The 18684-nt window shown below is 42.2% G+C and overlaps 1 pseudogene; it reads left to right on the top strand.

The window, feature by feature from the left end:
- Positions 1 to 12845: 12845 nt before the first annotated feature.
- Positions 12846 to 14821, top strand: LOC106584946 (selenoprotein M-like; annotated as a pseudogene).
- The last annotated feature ends 3863 nt before the right edge of the window (positions 14822 to 18684 follow it).

Here is an 18684-nt window from a genome sequence, read left to right as displayed (position 1 = left end):
TTAATCTGTGAACCTATCCCTCAGTCAACCTTTTGCGTGCTAAAATATTATCATTACCATCACACAAACATCACACAGTGGCCCTAGAGTATTGATTTCAGAACCAGACATATAGCTCCCTTCCACCATTCGTAGCCTAAAACCACCCATCCTCTTAGCAATAATTGATATTTTACAGTTTCCGGTGACTCCTGGCTGCCTCTCTCCTGGAGACAAAGAGGATACAGAGACTTTTTCACAGTCACACTCGATCATCAAAGAGGCAGAAGAGCCAGAGGACCCACTGCTGGGCTCCTCCTGAGGGAGACAAGAGCTCCTTTCATGGGGGAAAACAGTGGGAACTCTGTGCTAAGGACCCCAAAGTTAATGCATCATGCGCTGCATATTTGTACTCTTTTGGGGGATAGAAGGGTATATAGCCAGGAGCAAGGCAGAAGGCTGTGAAGGAGTGTATGGATGGATCATGTGGTCAGGTAATTGAATCCAGAAGACCGGGTCATTGACTTGGGCCTGCACTGCTGACATGGTACTCCACTTCCATGTTTTTTTAACTGCATGTGTGTGCGAGCATGCGTGTGTATGTGTGTCTTTCTGCGAGTGTGTGTGTGTGTGTATTTCTTTGAGTGTGTGTGTATTTCTTTGAGTGTGTGTGTGTGTGTGTGTGTCGCATAGACTAAACAAAGCGCCCCCTATGCACAGCTAGACTGCAAACTAGGGCACGGTCAAGACGTGACACAGAGGTCGACCGCAGCTTCAGACCACACTGTGACCACAAAGAGAAGGTCTGAGCCAATCATATCCCAGACAGCCCAGAGAAAGCAGTTAAATGTGTCTTGATTGACACATGACGTTTCTACGTTGTGTTTTTAATGTAAAGACCTTTCTAAAATAGACCTCCTTCCACTAACTGCCAAATTCAGTTCGTGATACTAACCTGGCCATAAGTGACATAGGCAACATCGCCTACAACTCCTGGTCGCACAGCAAAATATTTATTTGCATATGCAACCAAATTGGTCAGACTTTAGAGCCCAGTCTCCACCATCAAGAGGGGGCCACTAAAATGTTTTGCCTGTGAGCTGGGAGGACCCCCAATTAAATCTTGCCTAGGGCCCCCAAAAGGCTAGGGCAGGTCCTAATACTAATTCACCACATCCCAAAGAACTCTTGACTACTGTATTCAGTGTTTGGCTGTAGAACTGGCAGAGTAGAATTGTATAGAACTTACTGAATGTTAGAATGTAATATAACTTATTGAATGTTATCAAACTTATTGTCAGAGTAGAACTTACTGTCGTGGAACTTACAGATGGTGGAGGTTCTCAGCCCAGCATCGCAATATCTGTCACACAGTTGCTCTCCCTCGACATGCCCTATAAGACCGGAATGAATGAAAAGGCATATCTGCGTTTAATCAGAGTCTTTTGCGAATTACAGGCGCAATCTAACCTTCAAACACAATGTTTTTGTACTAGTATTTTCAAAGAGAAAGTTTGCAGATAGTGTATATCTCTTTTCTTGTGATTTGGCCAATTCAAATATCAACTTTAGTTGAATTTAAACAATGCCTTTGGCCTGAGCTCTGAAGTATTCCTGTACTGTATACAAATGTTGTGGTTTTGGATAGTTATGATTCCATCCAAAGTGAAACATTGGTTAGAGAAATATGAAAATATGTGTTTACTCGTTATTTAGATGCTCAAAGCTTCTCATGCAACTTGTAAACTACAGTATTAGAAAAACAAACAAACCATACAGGATAACTTCCAGGTTTGACAGTCAAACTGTTAGGGGGGAATAGAGTGGGTGGGAAGTGCAATGACAAGTTGACTGACAGTCTAAACAGAACTTGAATCTTGGCACATATTACGGCGGTGTAGTGTGCCAGGTCTATAGAAACAGCAACAGTGAGTCAGCCAAGCTAACAGCCCTAGAACCTAGAAGGTCTTTTCAGAACCCTGTGTTACCACGGTAACAGGAACAGACTGCATCCACATCTGGCATCCATTTCAGCCCTAGCTGCAAAAAAAAATTGAAAGAAAGAAATCTATGAGTGAGGGAAAAAATACAAATATTTTCTGCAATGCAAAGCAGAAAAGGAAATGGGATAAAAAAATATATATAAAATATAAATGTTTCTGTGGCTAGAATGCATGGAGAAAATGTTTTTATATTCTCCCATACGTTATGGATATTAGAGCGAGACTCACTGGATGACGTGCACTACTTGTAAAATGATATATTGGACTAAGCAGAGTATTTCAGCATTGAGAGGGAAGTACAGGTTCACTCAAGTCAACATACGTTTTCATAGTAATTCCTGACTTAAAACTATACACATATCGTTCAAAGTATCTTATCTACTGTCTGATGTTCATGTCAACATATTGTAACATATTGTCTTACAGCAAGAGACATTGTTTAATTTTAGTGCTTTGTCACATTGAATGTAATTTAATGTAATGCTCAGCATGTGGAGCTTCAGTAACTATGAAATGACTTTTACTGGAAATGGAGCTGGCGTTTCCCCTCGCCCTAAACCACACACACACGCACACACAAGCACGCACGCACACACACTTACCACAGCATGCTGAGGTCAGTGTTTCACCATAAGGAAATAACGCTGGGATCCCATGTGTGTTTATATATTTCCATTCCAGTGACATCTACTCGCTCTGTGATTTAAAACTGTCATTATAATAGTATAATATAGCCCTAAACTCAAAACTCCCTCACAATGGCACCACACTCAAATTGGATATTCTGACATACTATGTTGGTTGAAGACAACCACATTGCATGACATCTCAAATAGACATTCGGCAACACTTATCTTTAGTAAAGTTCGGGTCAGTATTATGATATATCTGTCATAGAAAGACAAAAAGGGATTATGGGTAAGTAATAAACGAATAAGGGGTCTAGCATATTTAAAATAAGTATGTCATGTAATGTAATTATGCTTAACATGTGGGTTTGAAGCGTCAGCAGATATGGAAACATCAGAATAATACATTTTTCTGCAAATTATAACTAAATCAAAAGATCTGCTCTACTAAAACAACAAGGCCTTTATAGCGTAGGCTAACAAAGTTGTGATTTGCAATGAAACAATTATCTCAGCACAGTATTAACCTATAAGAGTCGAAGCCCTGTCTAAGCCGGGGGAGGGGGAGGGCGGGGGGGATGGGGTACTACTAAGCTATATGGAATTGTTTTAAGAAGGTCATAACAAGGATCACTTTGATATTTGATTTTGACTTTTAAGACCCCTTGAAGTATAAAAAAAAAAATAGAGATATATTATTTGATGACACATTTTATTTAGCCTTACTGCTATTAGACCATAAAAATTGTCACGTTGCTATGAATGATTCAGGAGACAGGCGCAGGAATGCGTAATAGGGTTTTTATTCAGCCCAAATAACGCCGTGCTGTGTAAAGGAACGGGGACGAAGACCAACCAAACACATACATAAAACACAGGGTTGAAACCCAAACAAAAGGAGCGAAGAGTACCTCGAATAAATACACACACGCACAATGATTAACGCACGGGACGAGACCCGTAATCATCTGCACAATCCACAAGGGCACGAAAGCCCAAATCACACAGCACAGGTACTCACAGGCACCAACGGACATTGGTTTCCTTAGGGCTGTCGATTATTGTTCCAAAGGGCAATCTTAGTCAAGTACTAATCAGTGGGAATAGGGGACAGGTGTGCGTAATGAAAGTTCCGGAGGGATCCGTGACACAACTGCATAGAATAACAGATTCACTACATGGGATTCACTACATCTAAAGGAAGTTTGTTCTGAAGTGTCTATCCTATATCTGAGAGATATAAGAAAGATCAGGAAACATTTGTTACTTAACCCCTTAGTTTTGTTACTAAACAGTCTCCATATCTGCTTCCATAAATTTTTTCAACTTGTACCGGTGGACATTCAGATGCGTCTTGTGAGGCCTGTGGGCCTCCTAGACAAAAACACAGAGGGGTCATTTGTGTGTATTAGTGTGTAGCCCAAACTGTTTCAGACACTACAGACAGAAGTTGGCAGATCAGCTGTACTGACTTCAGACGAGTCCTAAGACACTTGTGGGGGTCGTAGAGCAAAACGGTGAACACCATCGTATTTGAGTCTTTTTCCATAGAGGGGTCATAGTAGTTTGTAGGCCAAACCGTCTGGAGGCTACAGATTTCCGGGATGTCTCATGGTCTGACAAATATCGCTCTAGCTCTGTCACCTTTCACCACAGATGCGGTTACATAAGCGGATGCGGTAAATTGAGATGCATCCAGTGCAAAACCCCCCCAGAAATCTCTAGCTTAAACTGACAGATTTCTATGGGTATTTTTGTATTATGCTAATTATATTTCCTTGTGGACAATGACCTTATTAGCATTCAACCACACTTCTTCTGTAATGCAGACACTTAGCTAGTAATTATAGTTGTATGATTCATTAGTTATCATCTTGTCTTGTCGTAAACATGGCATTACTGATGAATGGGAATAATTTGGGAGATAATGAATCCATCTACAATCCCTCTCCATCCAGATTGTTTTTTGGTGGAAAGAGAGGGGTATGCAAACAGTTGTCTGGGACTTTAAATAGCCTAAACTATTTTTTCCCCCTTTGTCAGCATAATTCTGCTGAGAGTGTATTAAGGAGCTCTGGTTCTAATAGAAAACAGGTCAGTCAAACGTTCTCTCTCTCCTTCCCCTTCCCCTCTCTCTTTCTCTCTTCCTTTTCTCTCTGTCTCTCACTGTCTCCCTCATTCTCTCTCGCCCTCTTTCTTTCCCTCTTTCTTTCCACACCCCCATCCACTATCTATAGAGAGGAGGCAGTGTGTCTCCAGGTTTCAGTTTTCACATATTCCAGAGTCAGACCCAGAGCTTTTTAACTTCCTCTCCAACCTGGAGTAGAGAACCTCACTATGCTCCAGAGATTGGGATGGAAAATGGTCACAAGATTCAGCTCTCTTCTATCCAAAAACTGGAGAGGGAAATGATTCAGAGCAACAGAGCGTATATTTTTATGCACTGAACCAATGGTCCTACAGTCAATGTAATCAAAAGCATACTGATAAATACACTCAAGCTTCAAGCGGTTGCACACATTGAGTACATTGTATGAGATGCAGGCATTCTTTTGACTATTTTCAGTGCCAAGAATTACTAAAACGTATGTTGCCACCATGGACTTTTCCATCTCTGGCTTTCCCCCTTGCCTAACTAGCTTGCCTTATCGCTGTCTTGCTCTCTCCTTTTTTCCAGCCAAGTCATGGTTATTCACACCCTCTTTATCCTGGCTTAATTCGCTGAGATGATACGGCTTTCCGTTCTGCCCACCCAGCTTTCTGCCTGAGACTCCAGGGGTTGATAATGGCCGTCTGACTCGCTAACGCTAAATGGAACACAGGGAGTTCGCGTCACTGCTTTGTGTGTGTGTGTGTGTGTGTGTGTCCCAGGCTCACACTGAAGCCATTACCCCCTCCTAGCCACACACACACACTGTGGCCATGTGTTTTCCATTAGCAGGCTGAGATTAGAGAGGGGAGCAGCAGTGGTAGTCTGTTTGCCCCGTAGCCTCTCTGATGTGGTCAGCGGCTGGACATCGATCATTGCAAAACTCCCACATCCGGCATGATGTCAACTCACGCCGCCTCCCTAACTCGCTAGTTATCCTCAAATCTAAATATGTAAACATTGAGCCCCCCCACCTCACACCACCACAATAGAAAAAACAACTGTTTGAGGGTCATAAAGCTTTTATTTAGGTGTGGAGATTAGTGACTAGATTCTATGGGGTTGTATGCAGTCTAGCACATGGCTGAATTGAAAACAAAGATTTAAAGCTGGGATATTATCATTATTGCAGGATGTCCATCCTCTGGTTCGTGCCACATTGCCAAATGCTCAAAATGGACGTATTCCAGCAGCAACTTATCATCATGTATTAGATGTCTTATGTGTCAGCAGAGGGTATAGGCTGTAGGGCCAGAAGTTTGCCCTGACCATGTTACTTGACCAGGAATAACTCTGGGCCCCCAAATTATTGTATATGCAACTCTAGTGTGCAACCCTGTTACCATGCCGACAGTTACCAACCCTATTTTACAGGCAGCAGTGTTTCCAGCAGACAGAGAAAGTCAGGGAGGAAGGCCTTAATTCCCCTCTGCAGCCCTGAGGGCCCAGACAGGATCAAACACACAGCCAGACCCCTGTTACTGTTAGTGAAGCTTCCCGCCGCAGCACCACATTAGTGGAGAGAGAGGATAGAGGAAGTGTATGTCTCTATAACAAGCCCTGACGACTGCTGAGTGTGAGGAAACTAAGAGACAGGAGACAGGACGGATAGACACACACACACACAGACAGGGGCCTGCAGATCAGTTGGGGAAGAGAGAGGGGCTTCCGATTGGTTCCCCTCATTATGCATGTTCGGGACGGCATGCTGGGAGTCCAGTACACTCACGATGGAAAGGATAGGAAGGAGGGAAGAGCTTTTTTAGATGGATGTTTGATCTTGCTCCAGATTCTGTGTGGAAACCTGCCCTCTAAATACACCTCTGCTGTCTTCAACTAGGATCTCAGCGATCACTGCCTCATTGCCTGCGTCCGTGATGGGTCCGTGGTCAAACGACCACCCCTCATCACAGTCAAACGCTCCCTAAAACACTTCAGCGAGCAGGTATTTCTAACCGACCTGGCCCGGCTATCCTGGAAAGATATTGACCTCATTCCGTCAGTAGAGGATGCCTGGTTATTCTTTAAAAGTGCTTTCCTCACCATCTTAAATAAGCATGCACAATTCAAAAAAATTTGAACCAGCAACAGATATAGCCCTCGGTTCACTCCAGACCTGACTGCCCTTGACCAGCACAAAAACATCCTGTGGCATACTGCATTAGCATTGAACAGCCCCCGCGATATGCAACTTTTCAGGGAAGTTAGGAACCAATATACACAGGCAGTTAGGAAAGCAAAGGCTAACAGAAATTTGCATCCTGTAGCACAAACTCCAAAAAGTTCTGCTACACTGTAAAGTCCATGGAGAATAAGAGCACCTCCTCCCAGCTGCTCACTGCACTGAGGCTAGGAAATACTGTCACCACCGATAAATCTACGATAATCGATAATTTTCTACGTCTGGCCATGCTTTCCACCTGGCTACCCCTACCCGGTCAACAGCTCTGCACCCCCCACATCAACTTGCCCAAGCCTCCCCCATTTCTCCTTCAGCCAAATCCAGATAGCTGATGTTCTGAAAGAGCTTCAAAATCTGGAACCCTACAAATTAGCTGGACTAGACAATCTGAACCCTCTCTTTCTAAAATTATCCGCCGCAATTGTTGCAACCCCTATTACTAGCCTGTTCAACCTCTCTTTCGTACCGTCTGAGATCCCCAAAAGATTGGAAAGCTGACGCAGTCATCCCCCTCTTCAAAGGGGGAGACACTCTAGAGCTAAACTGTTACAGACCTATATTTATCCTATCCTGCCTTTCTAAAGTCTTTGAAAGCCAAGTTAACAAACAGATCACCGACCATTTCAAATCCCACCGTACCTTCTCCGCTATGCAATCTGGTTTCCGAGCTGGTCATGGGTGCACCTTAGCCACGCTCAAGGTCCTAAAAGATATCATAACCGCCATCGACAAAAGACAATACTGTGCAGCTGTATTCATTGACCTGGCCAAGGCTTTCAACTCTGTCAATCACCACATTCTTATCGGCAGATTCAACAACCTTGGTTTATCAAATGACTGCCTCTCCTGGTTCACCAACTACTTCTCAGATAGAGTTCAGTGTGTGAAATCGGAGGGCCTGTTGTCCGGACCTCTGGGTGTCTCTATGGGGTGCCACAGGGCTCAAATCTTGGGCCGACTATTTTCTGTAGACATCAATGATGTCGCTCTTGCGGCTGGTGATTCTCTGATCCACCTCTATGCAGACGACACCATTCTGTATACTTCTGGCACCACTTTTGACACTGTGTTAACTAACCTCCAGACGAGCTTCAATGCCATACAACTCTCCTTCCGTAGCCTCCAACTGCTCTTAAATGCAAGTAAAACTAAATGCATGCTCTTCAACCGATCGCTGCCTGCACCTGCCCCCCACCTAGCATCACTACTCTGGACGGTTCTGACTTAGAATATGTGGACAACTACAAATACCGAGGTGTCTGGTTAGACTGTAAACTCTACTTCCAGACTCATATTAAGCATCTAAATTCAAAATTAATTCTAGAATCAGCTTCCTATTTCACAACAAAGCATCCTTCACTCATGCTGCCAAACATACCCTCGTAAAACTGACTTTCCTACCGATCCTTGACTTTGGCAATGTCATTTACAAAATAGCCTCCAACACTCTACTCAGCAAATTGGATGCAGTCTATCACAGTGCCATCCATTTCATCACCAAAGCCCCATATACTACCCACCACTGCGACCTGTATGCTCTCGTTGGCTGGCCCTCGCTTCATATTCGTCGCCAAACCCACTGGCTCCAGGCCATCTATAAGTCTTTGCTAAGTAAAGCCCCGCCTTATCTCAGCTCACTGGTCACCATAGGAGCACCCACCCGTAGCACACGCTGCAGCAGGTATATTTCACTGGTCACCCCCAAAACCAATTCCTCTATTGGCCGCCTTTCCTTCCAGTTCTCTGCTGCCAATGACTGGAACGAATTGCAAAAATCACTAAAGCTGGAGACTCATATCTACCTCATTAACTTTAAGCATCAGCTATCAGAGCAGCGTACAGATCATTGCACCTGTACATAGCCCATCTGTAAATAGCCCATCCAACTACCTCATCCCCATATTGTTATTTATTTTATTAATATATATTTTTTGCTCTTTTGCACCCCAGTATCTCTACTTGCACTTTCATCTTCTGCACATCTATCACTCCAGTGTTTATTTGCTAAATTGTAATTATTTCGCCACTACGGCCTATTTATTGCCTTACCTCCCTAATCTTACTTCATTTGCACACACTGTATATAGACTTTTCTATTGTGTTACTGACTGTATGTTCGTTTATTCCATGTGTAACTCTGTGTTGTTGTTTGTGTCACACTGCTTTGCTTTATCTTGGCCAGGTCGCATTTGTAAATGAGAACTTGTTCTCAGCTGGCTTACTTAAATAAAGGTGAAATAAAAAATAAAAAAAATTCTGTGTGGAAATAGGCCTGTTGCTATACTGTATGTAGACCAGATGTCATACAGATCCTACAAGGAGTTGGTTTTCACTAGGGCCCAGAGTTTTTCCTACCTGGTCACATGGTCTGTAGAAACTCCTACTCCAGGGTTTCTCAAACTCGGTCCTCAGGACCCCAAGGGGTGCACGTTTAGTTTTTTGCCCTAGCACTACACAGCTGATTCAAATAATCAAGTAATCATCAAGCTTTGATAATTTGAATCAGCTGTGTAGTGTTAAGTCAAAAACCAAAATGTGCACCCCTTGGGGTCCCGAGGACCGAGTTTGGGAAACGCTGTCCCAGTCTAATGTCCGATAGGTACAATGGATGATGGAAGAATAGACTAAGATGATTTGACAATACCGACAGTGATTTTTTTTAAATATACTGCTAAAAAAAATAAAGGGATAACACATCCTAGATCTGAATGAATTAAATTATCTTATTAAATACTTTTTTCTTTACATAGTTGAATGTGCTGACAACAAAATCACACAAAAATAATCAATGGAAATCCAATTTATCAACCCATGGAGGTCTGGATCTGGAGTTACACTCAAAATTAAAGTGGAAAACCACACTACAGGCTGATCCAACTTTGATGTAATGTCCTTAAAACAAGTCAAAATGAAGCTCAGTAGTGTGTGTGGCCTCCACGTGCCTGTATGACCTCCCTACAACGCCTGGGCATGCTCCTGATGAGGTGGCAGATGGTCTCCTGAGGGATCTCCTCCCAGACCTGGACTAAAGCATCCGCCAACTCCTGGACAGTCTGTGGTGCAACGTGGCGTTGGTGGATGGAGCGAGACATGATGTCCCAGATGTGCACAATTGGATTCAGGTCTGGGGAACGGGCGGGCCAGTCCATAGCATCAATGCCTTCCTCTTGCAGGAACTGCTGACACACTCCAGCCACATGAGGTCTAGCATTGTCTTGCATTAGGAGGAACCCAGGGCCAACCGCATCAGCATATGGTCTCACAAGGGGTCTGAGGATCTCATCTCGGTACCTAATGGCAGTCAGGCTACCTCTGGCGAGCACATGGAGGGCTGTGCGGCCCCCCAAAGAAATGCCACCCCACACCATGACTGACCCACCGCCAAACCGGTCATGCTGGAGGATGTTGCAGGCAGCAGAACGTTCTCCACCGCGTCTCCAGACTCTGTCACGTCTGTCACATGTGCTCAGTGTGAACCTGCTGTCATCTGTGAAGAGCACAGGGCGCCAGTGGCGAATTTGCCAATCTTGGTGTTCTCTGGCAAATGCCAAATGTCCTGCACGATGTTGGGCTGTAAGCACAACCCCCAGCTGTGGACGTCGGGCCCTCATACCACCCTCATGGAGTCTGTTTCTGACCGTTTGAGCAGACACATGCACATTTGTGGCCTGCTGGAGGTCATTTTGCAGGGCTCTGGCAGTGCTCCTCCTGCTCCTCCTTGCACAAAGGTGGAGGTAGCGGTCCTGCTGTTGGGTTGTTGCCCTCCTACCGCCTCCTCCACGTCTCCTGATGTACTGGCCTGTCTCCTGGTAGCACCACCATGCTCTGGACACTACGCTGACAGACACAGCAAACCTTCTTGCCACAGCTCGCATTGATGTGCCATTCTGGATGAGCTGCACTACCTGAGCCACTTGTGTGGGTTGTAGACTCCGTCTCATGCTACCACTAGAGTGAAAGCACCGCCAGCATTCAAAAGTGACCAAAACATCAGCCAGGAAGCATAGGAACTGAGAAGTGGTCTGTGGTCCACCTGCAGAACCACTCCTTTATTGGGGGTGTCTTGCTAATTTCCACCTGTTGTCTATTCCATTTGCACAACAGCATGTGAAATTTATTGTCAATCAGTGTTGCTTCCTAAGTGGACAGTTTGATTTCACAGAAGTGTGATTGACTTGGAGTTACATTGTGTTGTTTAAGTGTTCCCTTTATTTTTTTGAGCAGTGTATATAGCAGCATGGGGTGTGAATTTGTATAGGCTTGACACTGGAGTTTAAGTTTGTGGAACGGGGATCAAGATATGAGATGCATGGAGGTTCGTTTGCCTTTGTGTTCATGAATGTGGCTATTTATGTTGGGTATGACTGAGTTCCTTCCTATTTTTACTGCATTTATTTTCCTGTCTTTTCACAGGAATCAGTGTTCACCATGTGACCTATCTCACTACAGCTCTACACCATCATTAGTCCCTCTCATTGTCAGCAGATGGATGGTTGTAACCTCTCGTTCTGACATACTCTCCAACATAGAAGGAGGCCTACACACACATCCAGGGAGAAAACATATGGTATGCATCCACACATATACAGTACTCTCACAGAGGCATGCCAAGAATACCCAACCCCCATCTTCTCCTTTCTCTCTCTTTCCTTCTCCTGCTGTTTAAAATTAATTGTATTTGGATTGTTCTGCTGCTCAATCTTGGCCAGCAAACTTACATTGTGAGAAACATGGCTGGGTTTATAACACAAATAAAGATAAATTAAAGTAAAACTATAACTATTTTCCGTGTCGGAGGGGGCCTGTTCTTTTCAATTTGGGCTGTGGATTTACAGCCACAGCCAAGGGGAGGAAACTCTGTTAAACTCTGTTAAAATGAGGACTGCTCTACCATTTGACACATCATGGCTTGCACACATCGAACTGCTGAATGTTAAGGGTTGAACATCAAGTTCTAAGCTCTAGCCTGGGAAATATAGAGAGAGATGGTTTTGCTTTAGCATTCCAATCTAGAAGGGTTTATTTTTCTTGGAAACATAATTGTCTGTGGCCAGAATTTGGAAGTAGGCTACATTTTACCCGCCAATCTGCCAGGAAATAATAGTCAGTTGTTGTTGCCCTCTAGTGTACATGTCATGCCTCTATTTCATTGACAGAGGAAAAGCAAAGGTTCTACTATGGAATGGGACAACAGAATACTTTTTTTGTCATCTACTGTGTTGTTGTGTCATGGGATTTGACTGCATTCATTTCAAGGGGACTTCTTGGATTAAGGGCATGCTTATTCAATGTAACCATTTATTTCAACCTGACATACTGTTGTTCTACTGTAGCTCCATCTGTGGGGAAATAGAGAAACGTTCTAAAGTGTCACATTCTAAAGTGTTTTACTATGTTTCACTATTCTCTGCAGCACACCGTTTAGCAGGTATTTTACCGTCATACATACAGGCTTAACAAGTTCAAGAAAATGCACTGCAGTGTGCCATGAGGTATGTTTTCACTAGCACCAGGATCTGGGAAAAAGTGATAAGGATGCAGGTGCCCTCGAGGGTTGCTACAGAGACTGATAGAAAGTGTTCATTAACATCTATATTTATGTTCACCATTTCAAGTGGAACAAGCATTATGCCCATCTGGTGACCAGTTCCCATAATGTCTGTCATTGAGAATAAACCAAAAGAAAACCCAAACTAAAAAGATAACTCATTTTCCTAATAGACCCTCTTCCCCCTTGGCCCTGCCACCTGGTTCAGTCCAACCTGAGCACGTGTCCATGGTCACCCGAAAGGTAGTTTACTGTGTCAGTTGTTGAATAACTCCATTGAAGACTCAAGAAGCAAGGTTTAGACTCAAACATGTGGGCTGTTTTGTTGCTCATGCTGGCCTTTTCTGCTACAAGAATGACGGCAGAAAAAAATGTCACAGATATAGCCGTTGAAGAGAGACCTGTAACAGCCAAGGGCATACTTAAGGTAAGTTAAATGTGAATGATGTGGTGATTAAAATAGTGAAATTAATTTACTTCTGTACTCTGAGCATACCTTTGCTAAACTTTCTACTTAGGAGGAAAACACATATTTATTGTTTATACATGAAGGCTTCACTATCTTTGATCTAACTGAGAAACAGATTAGACATGGTGGTTGTGAATGAAAAATACTAATTGTCTGTTCATTTTTCCCATAGGGTCCAAGTGTGGTTGGATGAGCCATCAAGAAGATGCCTGAGCTCTATATGTTTCTCATGGAGCGATGGGCATTGTAGTATCCTTCTATTGGTTTCTGTGTAGATCTTAAATAGATTTATGAGGCTAGATTATAATTTTTTTATGGTTACTATGTCGCTTTCTAATCATATCTCGGGAGATCGTTTGCCTTGTACTGTATGTTAGCATTACCTCATATGGTTACATGGTACATCATGTAATTTTTTTCAAAACTTGACCCACCCAAAGCCTTTTGTAGTTTCTCATGACCTTCCAGATAAACAAGAAAATGTGTGTTAGCGACAACCCAGTTTTATGCCATCTTGAATTGGCCTCAAACCACAAGTGGGTCCAACTAAGTTCAAAACCATCATGTGTCAGTATTCAAGTATGTTGAATGATCTCACTTGAAATATATCCAGAAGTAGATTGTTCTTGAATTTGTTGGTGTCCCCGTATCCTACAGGCAGAGAGTGAACCTAGTCCTGGACAACAACAAAGAATCATGCTTAATGGAGAATCTTCACTGAAATAGTCCAGGACTAGGAATAATCTGGGCTCAGGAAACCAGCCCTACATATATTTTCCTTGAGACTTCTTTCGGTTGAAGTCACAATCTGGAATATGATACAGGGGAGGAGAAGAATCCACTTCTGATCTTCTACAATGATAAGGATGAGGTTGTTCAGGTAAGATATGAGTCCCATTGAAGATGCTACATATTGTAGCAAATTCAGAGGGTAACTCTGACTGGGATTTGAACCCAGGTCCAGTGACTGTCAAGCCAACACTTTAACCATTATGCCAAGAGCTACAAACCATTCAACAAAGTCGCTGGGTGTTGGGTTAAGGTCGTTACATTAGCTCCTTCCTTTGGGAGAGCTTGTCCCCACACTTCTCTATACCAAGTACCTTACATGTAAATGCCTCTCCAAAGGCCTCATCCCACTTCTGACACCAATGTAGTGGATGTGGGGGTAGGCCTAACAAGGCTTCAAACCCAGGTCCAGCTACTGTATAGCCAACACCTTAACTCTTACGCTAAGAAGTCAGAACCTCTTGATGGGTGTTGTTTTAAGATCGCTACAATATCGTCTAAAGTTCAGACAAAGATTATTAGCTAAATGGTTGGGTAAATAATATATATTTTCTGTCCTTGACTCAAGCATGACAAGATTAGAGAGGAATACATAACTACTGCAAGAAGACATTACACAATAAAAAATAGGAACATATAGGTGTGATTTGAAACAGTTAAAGAGAAAGAGGCATGACAGTGATGCCGGTACTGAATGTAAACATTTTGTGTGTATTGTATCAGACTGTCCCTGTAAAGAACATGAAGGTGGATGAGATCAGCAGTCTGCTGGAGTTGCTGGGTTTCTACAATAGATCTCAGAAGGGAGAGGAGGTGCCGGAGCAGTTTCAGTATTTTCCCCTGCGTGCCCCCAGAGATGAGTTGTAAGCACAGGGACACCTTGTGGCCATACTCTGTCATTGCACCCTGTCACACATGATGAGTGAGGCCCTAAGGCCACAACATAATCCAGGCCCCAGTCTGAGGACTACAGACACTGTGCAGTTGAGCAAAGCAGAGCCCTACCACACCGTCTCACTGTAATTTAAACATTAATTGAATCATGAATTTGTCAATAAAAGTTTTCACAAGTTACGTAAAATGTTTCTCTTACTGACTTTTTGTGGCTTACTACCATTTTATAGAGATCCTATTAAATTACTATGTAATAAACCCTCAACGTTAGAATGGGGTGAAAATGGCAGCCAGATTGGCCAGGGAGAAATCCAAACCAGTCTAATTGGCGTGAACGGCAGAATTGACATAATCCATCTTTTACTTATGCAGGTAAATAAAGGTAAGGCGGGTGATATATCAGAAATTGTGTAGTAGAATTATTGTCAACCTAAAATATTGTCATATAATTATATATACAGTTGATATGGGTTGTTGACCAATTTTCTGTCTAAATAGCCTCTAAAATATATGTAAGCAGATCATAAATGTCTCAATTGTTGTTTTCTTGGAAAGCTATGAGTGCTATTATATGATACAATATCAGTAATTGTTGCAAGTCCAACTGATTTCTGCCAGTTTATTGCTGCATTGTTTTAATGGAATATTGGAATAATGGCAGTTCATTTGAAAAATGAATGGAATCATTCCTCTTAAACTGGCAGGCAACTAGCCAAACTAGCCAAACTAGTATACATTGTTAAGAATAATGATAGTGTCCTATTATGGTACAAAAAAAACCAAAAAATCTTCCACGATAATTGCACCCGTAAACATACAGTGCAGATAAATTCTTCAAATTCATTATTTTACACAATATCTTATCACAGCACTTGCAAACCATGGTTGACCAACTCCCTGACCTAAACGGCTGACCTTTATACCATCATAAGAAGGTTCATGTCCATCTAGTATTCTAATTCCTAATGATATGCTTTCTACACTATCTTCCATCAAAACATGGTTTATCTACATCTCATTAAAGTCATAGAGCAAAGTTTCAACAGGTGACGATTGATATTAGTTAGTGTAGCAAATATGTGTGATGTTGATTTAAAAGATAACCTGTCTTAATCCTTATATCAATTACAGGGGATTCACAACTAGCACTTAATGTTCTGAGAACCACGTGTTTCTTAGAGCTTGGTGAATGTGTGGTAGTCCTATGGTTATTTTACATACAACCTTCCCACAACTTTCTGGGAATGGTGCAAGATAGCTGCTTGGCTTTAGAACATTCTCAGCACATTTAAGGAACTTCACAAAAAATGTATTTCTTAGTATTTTATTACTTTAACAGAACGTTTCCTGAAAGCTCAAACATGGTATATTTCATTTTTATTTTGGGAATGTTCTAGGAACATTCTCCAACTGGTTTGACATTGGGAATGTTTATTCATGGTTCTAGAACGCTAAGAAACAACGTTCTTCTTGTGGGAATTTCCGTACTTGAGCAATACGTTTCCTAAAGCTTTCCTCATGGTTCTATTTAAAGTAATGTTCTCAAATTGTTCCAAGAACGCTAAGAAACAATGTTCTTCTGTGGGAATTTCAGCATAATCTTTCCTACAGGATTAAATAAAAAATGTATACTGCTTTCTCATGATATCCAAGCACTGCAGTGCCTTATACCGCTTTCTCATGACACCTCAAGCACTGCAGTGCCTTAGACCGCTGCGCCACTTGGGAGGCCCCTACAGGTTCTCATTGTTCTATTTAAAGTCATGTTCTCAAATTGTTCCGGTAACGTTAAGAACACTTTCCAAAAAAACACAATAAAACTTTTATAACGTTCAAAGAACATTCTAAGAATCTTATTTAAAAACATATCCATTCCGTTCTCATAATCAACAAAACTCTATCCTTTATCTTGTAAAGTGTGTTCAGGTGTGTTGGCCGCGGCCACTAATTGGGCATACCTGATCTTTAATGAGTGCTTGTTTTCTTTGAAATTGGGTCTGTTTGAATAAACTAAAATGAACAGCCTTGTATGTGTAAAAAAAACATGTTAGCTCCATCCTGGTGGCACAGTGGAATAATTCCATCAATAGAGAACAGAAGATTATAGGTTCAAATCTCACTGATGCTGTGTCACAATAAAAAATAAATTAATTTCCATGTGTCGTATCTGTGATTCGAGATAAAAACAGTTAACCTAAAATAAGATGGTGTTTTATTGAAACATTCAGTGAATGTTTTAAGGAAGTTATAAAAAAAAAAAATCGAAAGTAGCAATCATTTCCGTTCTCAGGGCGTTAATAAAACCTCCCAGGAAAAATTTCAAGCAACCAGAGTAAAATGTTCTGAGCCCCTCTGCAACCTAAAAATTAACTTTTAATTTCTTCTCAGAACATAAAAAAAAACGTTCAGTTTTACCAGTCAGGAACATATGGCTTCGTTCCCACAATCAATATGAAACCAAAAACATATGTTCCTACAACTTCCAAGGAACCAAATGATATGGCTGGGAAAATTGTCTTTATTGATGGGTTTTATCTATTGTTATTTTTTTCACAAGGAATGATCAATTTGACATTTGAAAACTTGGTTGACATCATACCTTCTATTCCCATGTATTAAAACACTAACAAGGTACTGAGTGCAGAGCCACAGCCACCACGCAGTTATGTCTGTCTAGGGCAGGGGGATTAGTGCCCTAGACAGACATAACTGTCTGTCTAGGGCACTAGTTAGTTAACCAAATGTCTCCACTCTGATAATCTAATTAGCAGACACTGCCGTCTGGTTAACTAACTAATCCCTACAGCCCTCAATCACACACACACACAATTACCAACACACTGTTGTTGCCTTCACCCACACAAACAAACTGATAGCAGGCATGGTTGTATTGGGCAGCCACCATGCCTGTGTTCTACTCCCCCACACCCAAGAACCTGCATATAGGCCTGGCTTCCGTCAGTGGGTCTGTGTTCACCAACAACAGGACAGGGGACTTTAGCAGTGACTACAACAAGGAGCAAGATGACAAAACAGCTAGGCCTGATTCCAAGAATAGGCAGAATAGTATATGATGCCAGTTTCAAATAGCCTATGTATTCAATATATTTGTTACTCTGAAATGTATTTGAAGAGGTATTTTAGGAAAGTATTTCACATCCTTTTGGAGAGTGTTTGGATATTCAGGAAAGCATTTATATACTTCAAATTTATATACTTCAAATATACATTTATTTATGGTCAATCTATCGCTTTGTTTCCATATTCCAATCAATGAGTTGGTGTCCCACCCCCTTCAGATGCTCCTCTACTTCAACATATTCCAGTTCCCATGCTGGTAGGTCTCTGCTGTTGTCATGTTGGATCAGAAGGTGGGTTCTTCGTATGACTTTACAGAGGTAGCCCCAAGGTTCCACAATGCTTTGTTTATCATTTATAGCATACCCAAATCAATAATGCGTTATTAGTCTTAGTTGTATTACCTACCTGGTTACTTCCAAGCTCTCCTTGTGACTGGGGTGGTTCTGCTTTACATCTGTGAAATCACCAGGCTCTATCTGGGCTATATCGGAACCCTCAAAGAGAAGGTAACTGAAACCAACTTCCTCTCTGGAACTTCCTCTCTGGAGCAGTGCTGTGTATTCATAGATGCCAAGGGAAGCCATGCTTCCCTAAAAAAATGGACCAATAAAAAAAGGGTAAAAAAACATAAGAAGAATATATCTTTTGTCTCTCTGTATTTCATAATTGTCCTTAAATTCAAAAGAGGCAGAATGTACACTACATGACCAAAGTATGTGGACACCTGCTCGCGAACATCTCATACCCCCTTTGCTGCTATAACAGCCTCCACTCTTCCGGGAAGGCTTTCCACTAAATGTTGGAACATTGCTGCGGTGACTTGCTTCCATTCAGCCGCAAGAACATTAGTGAAGTCGGGCACTGATGTTGGGCAATTGGGCCTGGCTCGCAGGCGGTGTTCCAATTCATCCCAAAGGTGTGCGATGGGGTTCGATGTCAGGGCTCTGTGCAGGCCAGTCAA

Source organism: Salmo salar, chromosome ssa24, assembly GCF_905237065.1.
Source record: "Salmo salar chromosome ssa24, Ssal_v3.1, whole genome shotgun sequence".
NCBI classification, from domain to species: Eukaryota; Metazoa; Chordata; class Actinopteri; order Salmoniformes; family Salmonidae; genus Salmo; species Salmo salar.
Note: the sequence above shows the minus strand (reverse complement) of the source record. Positions and strands in the feature narration are given on the sequence as shown.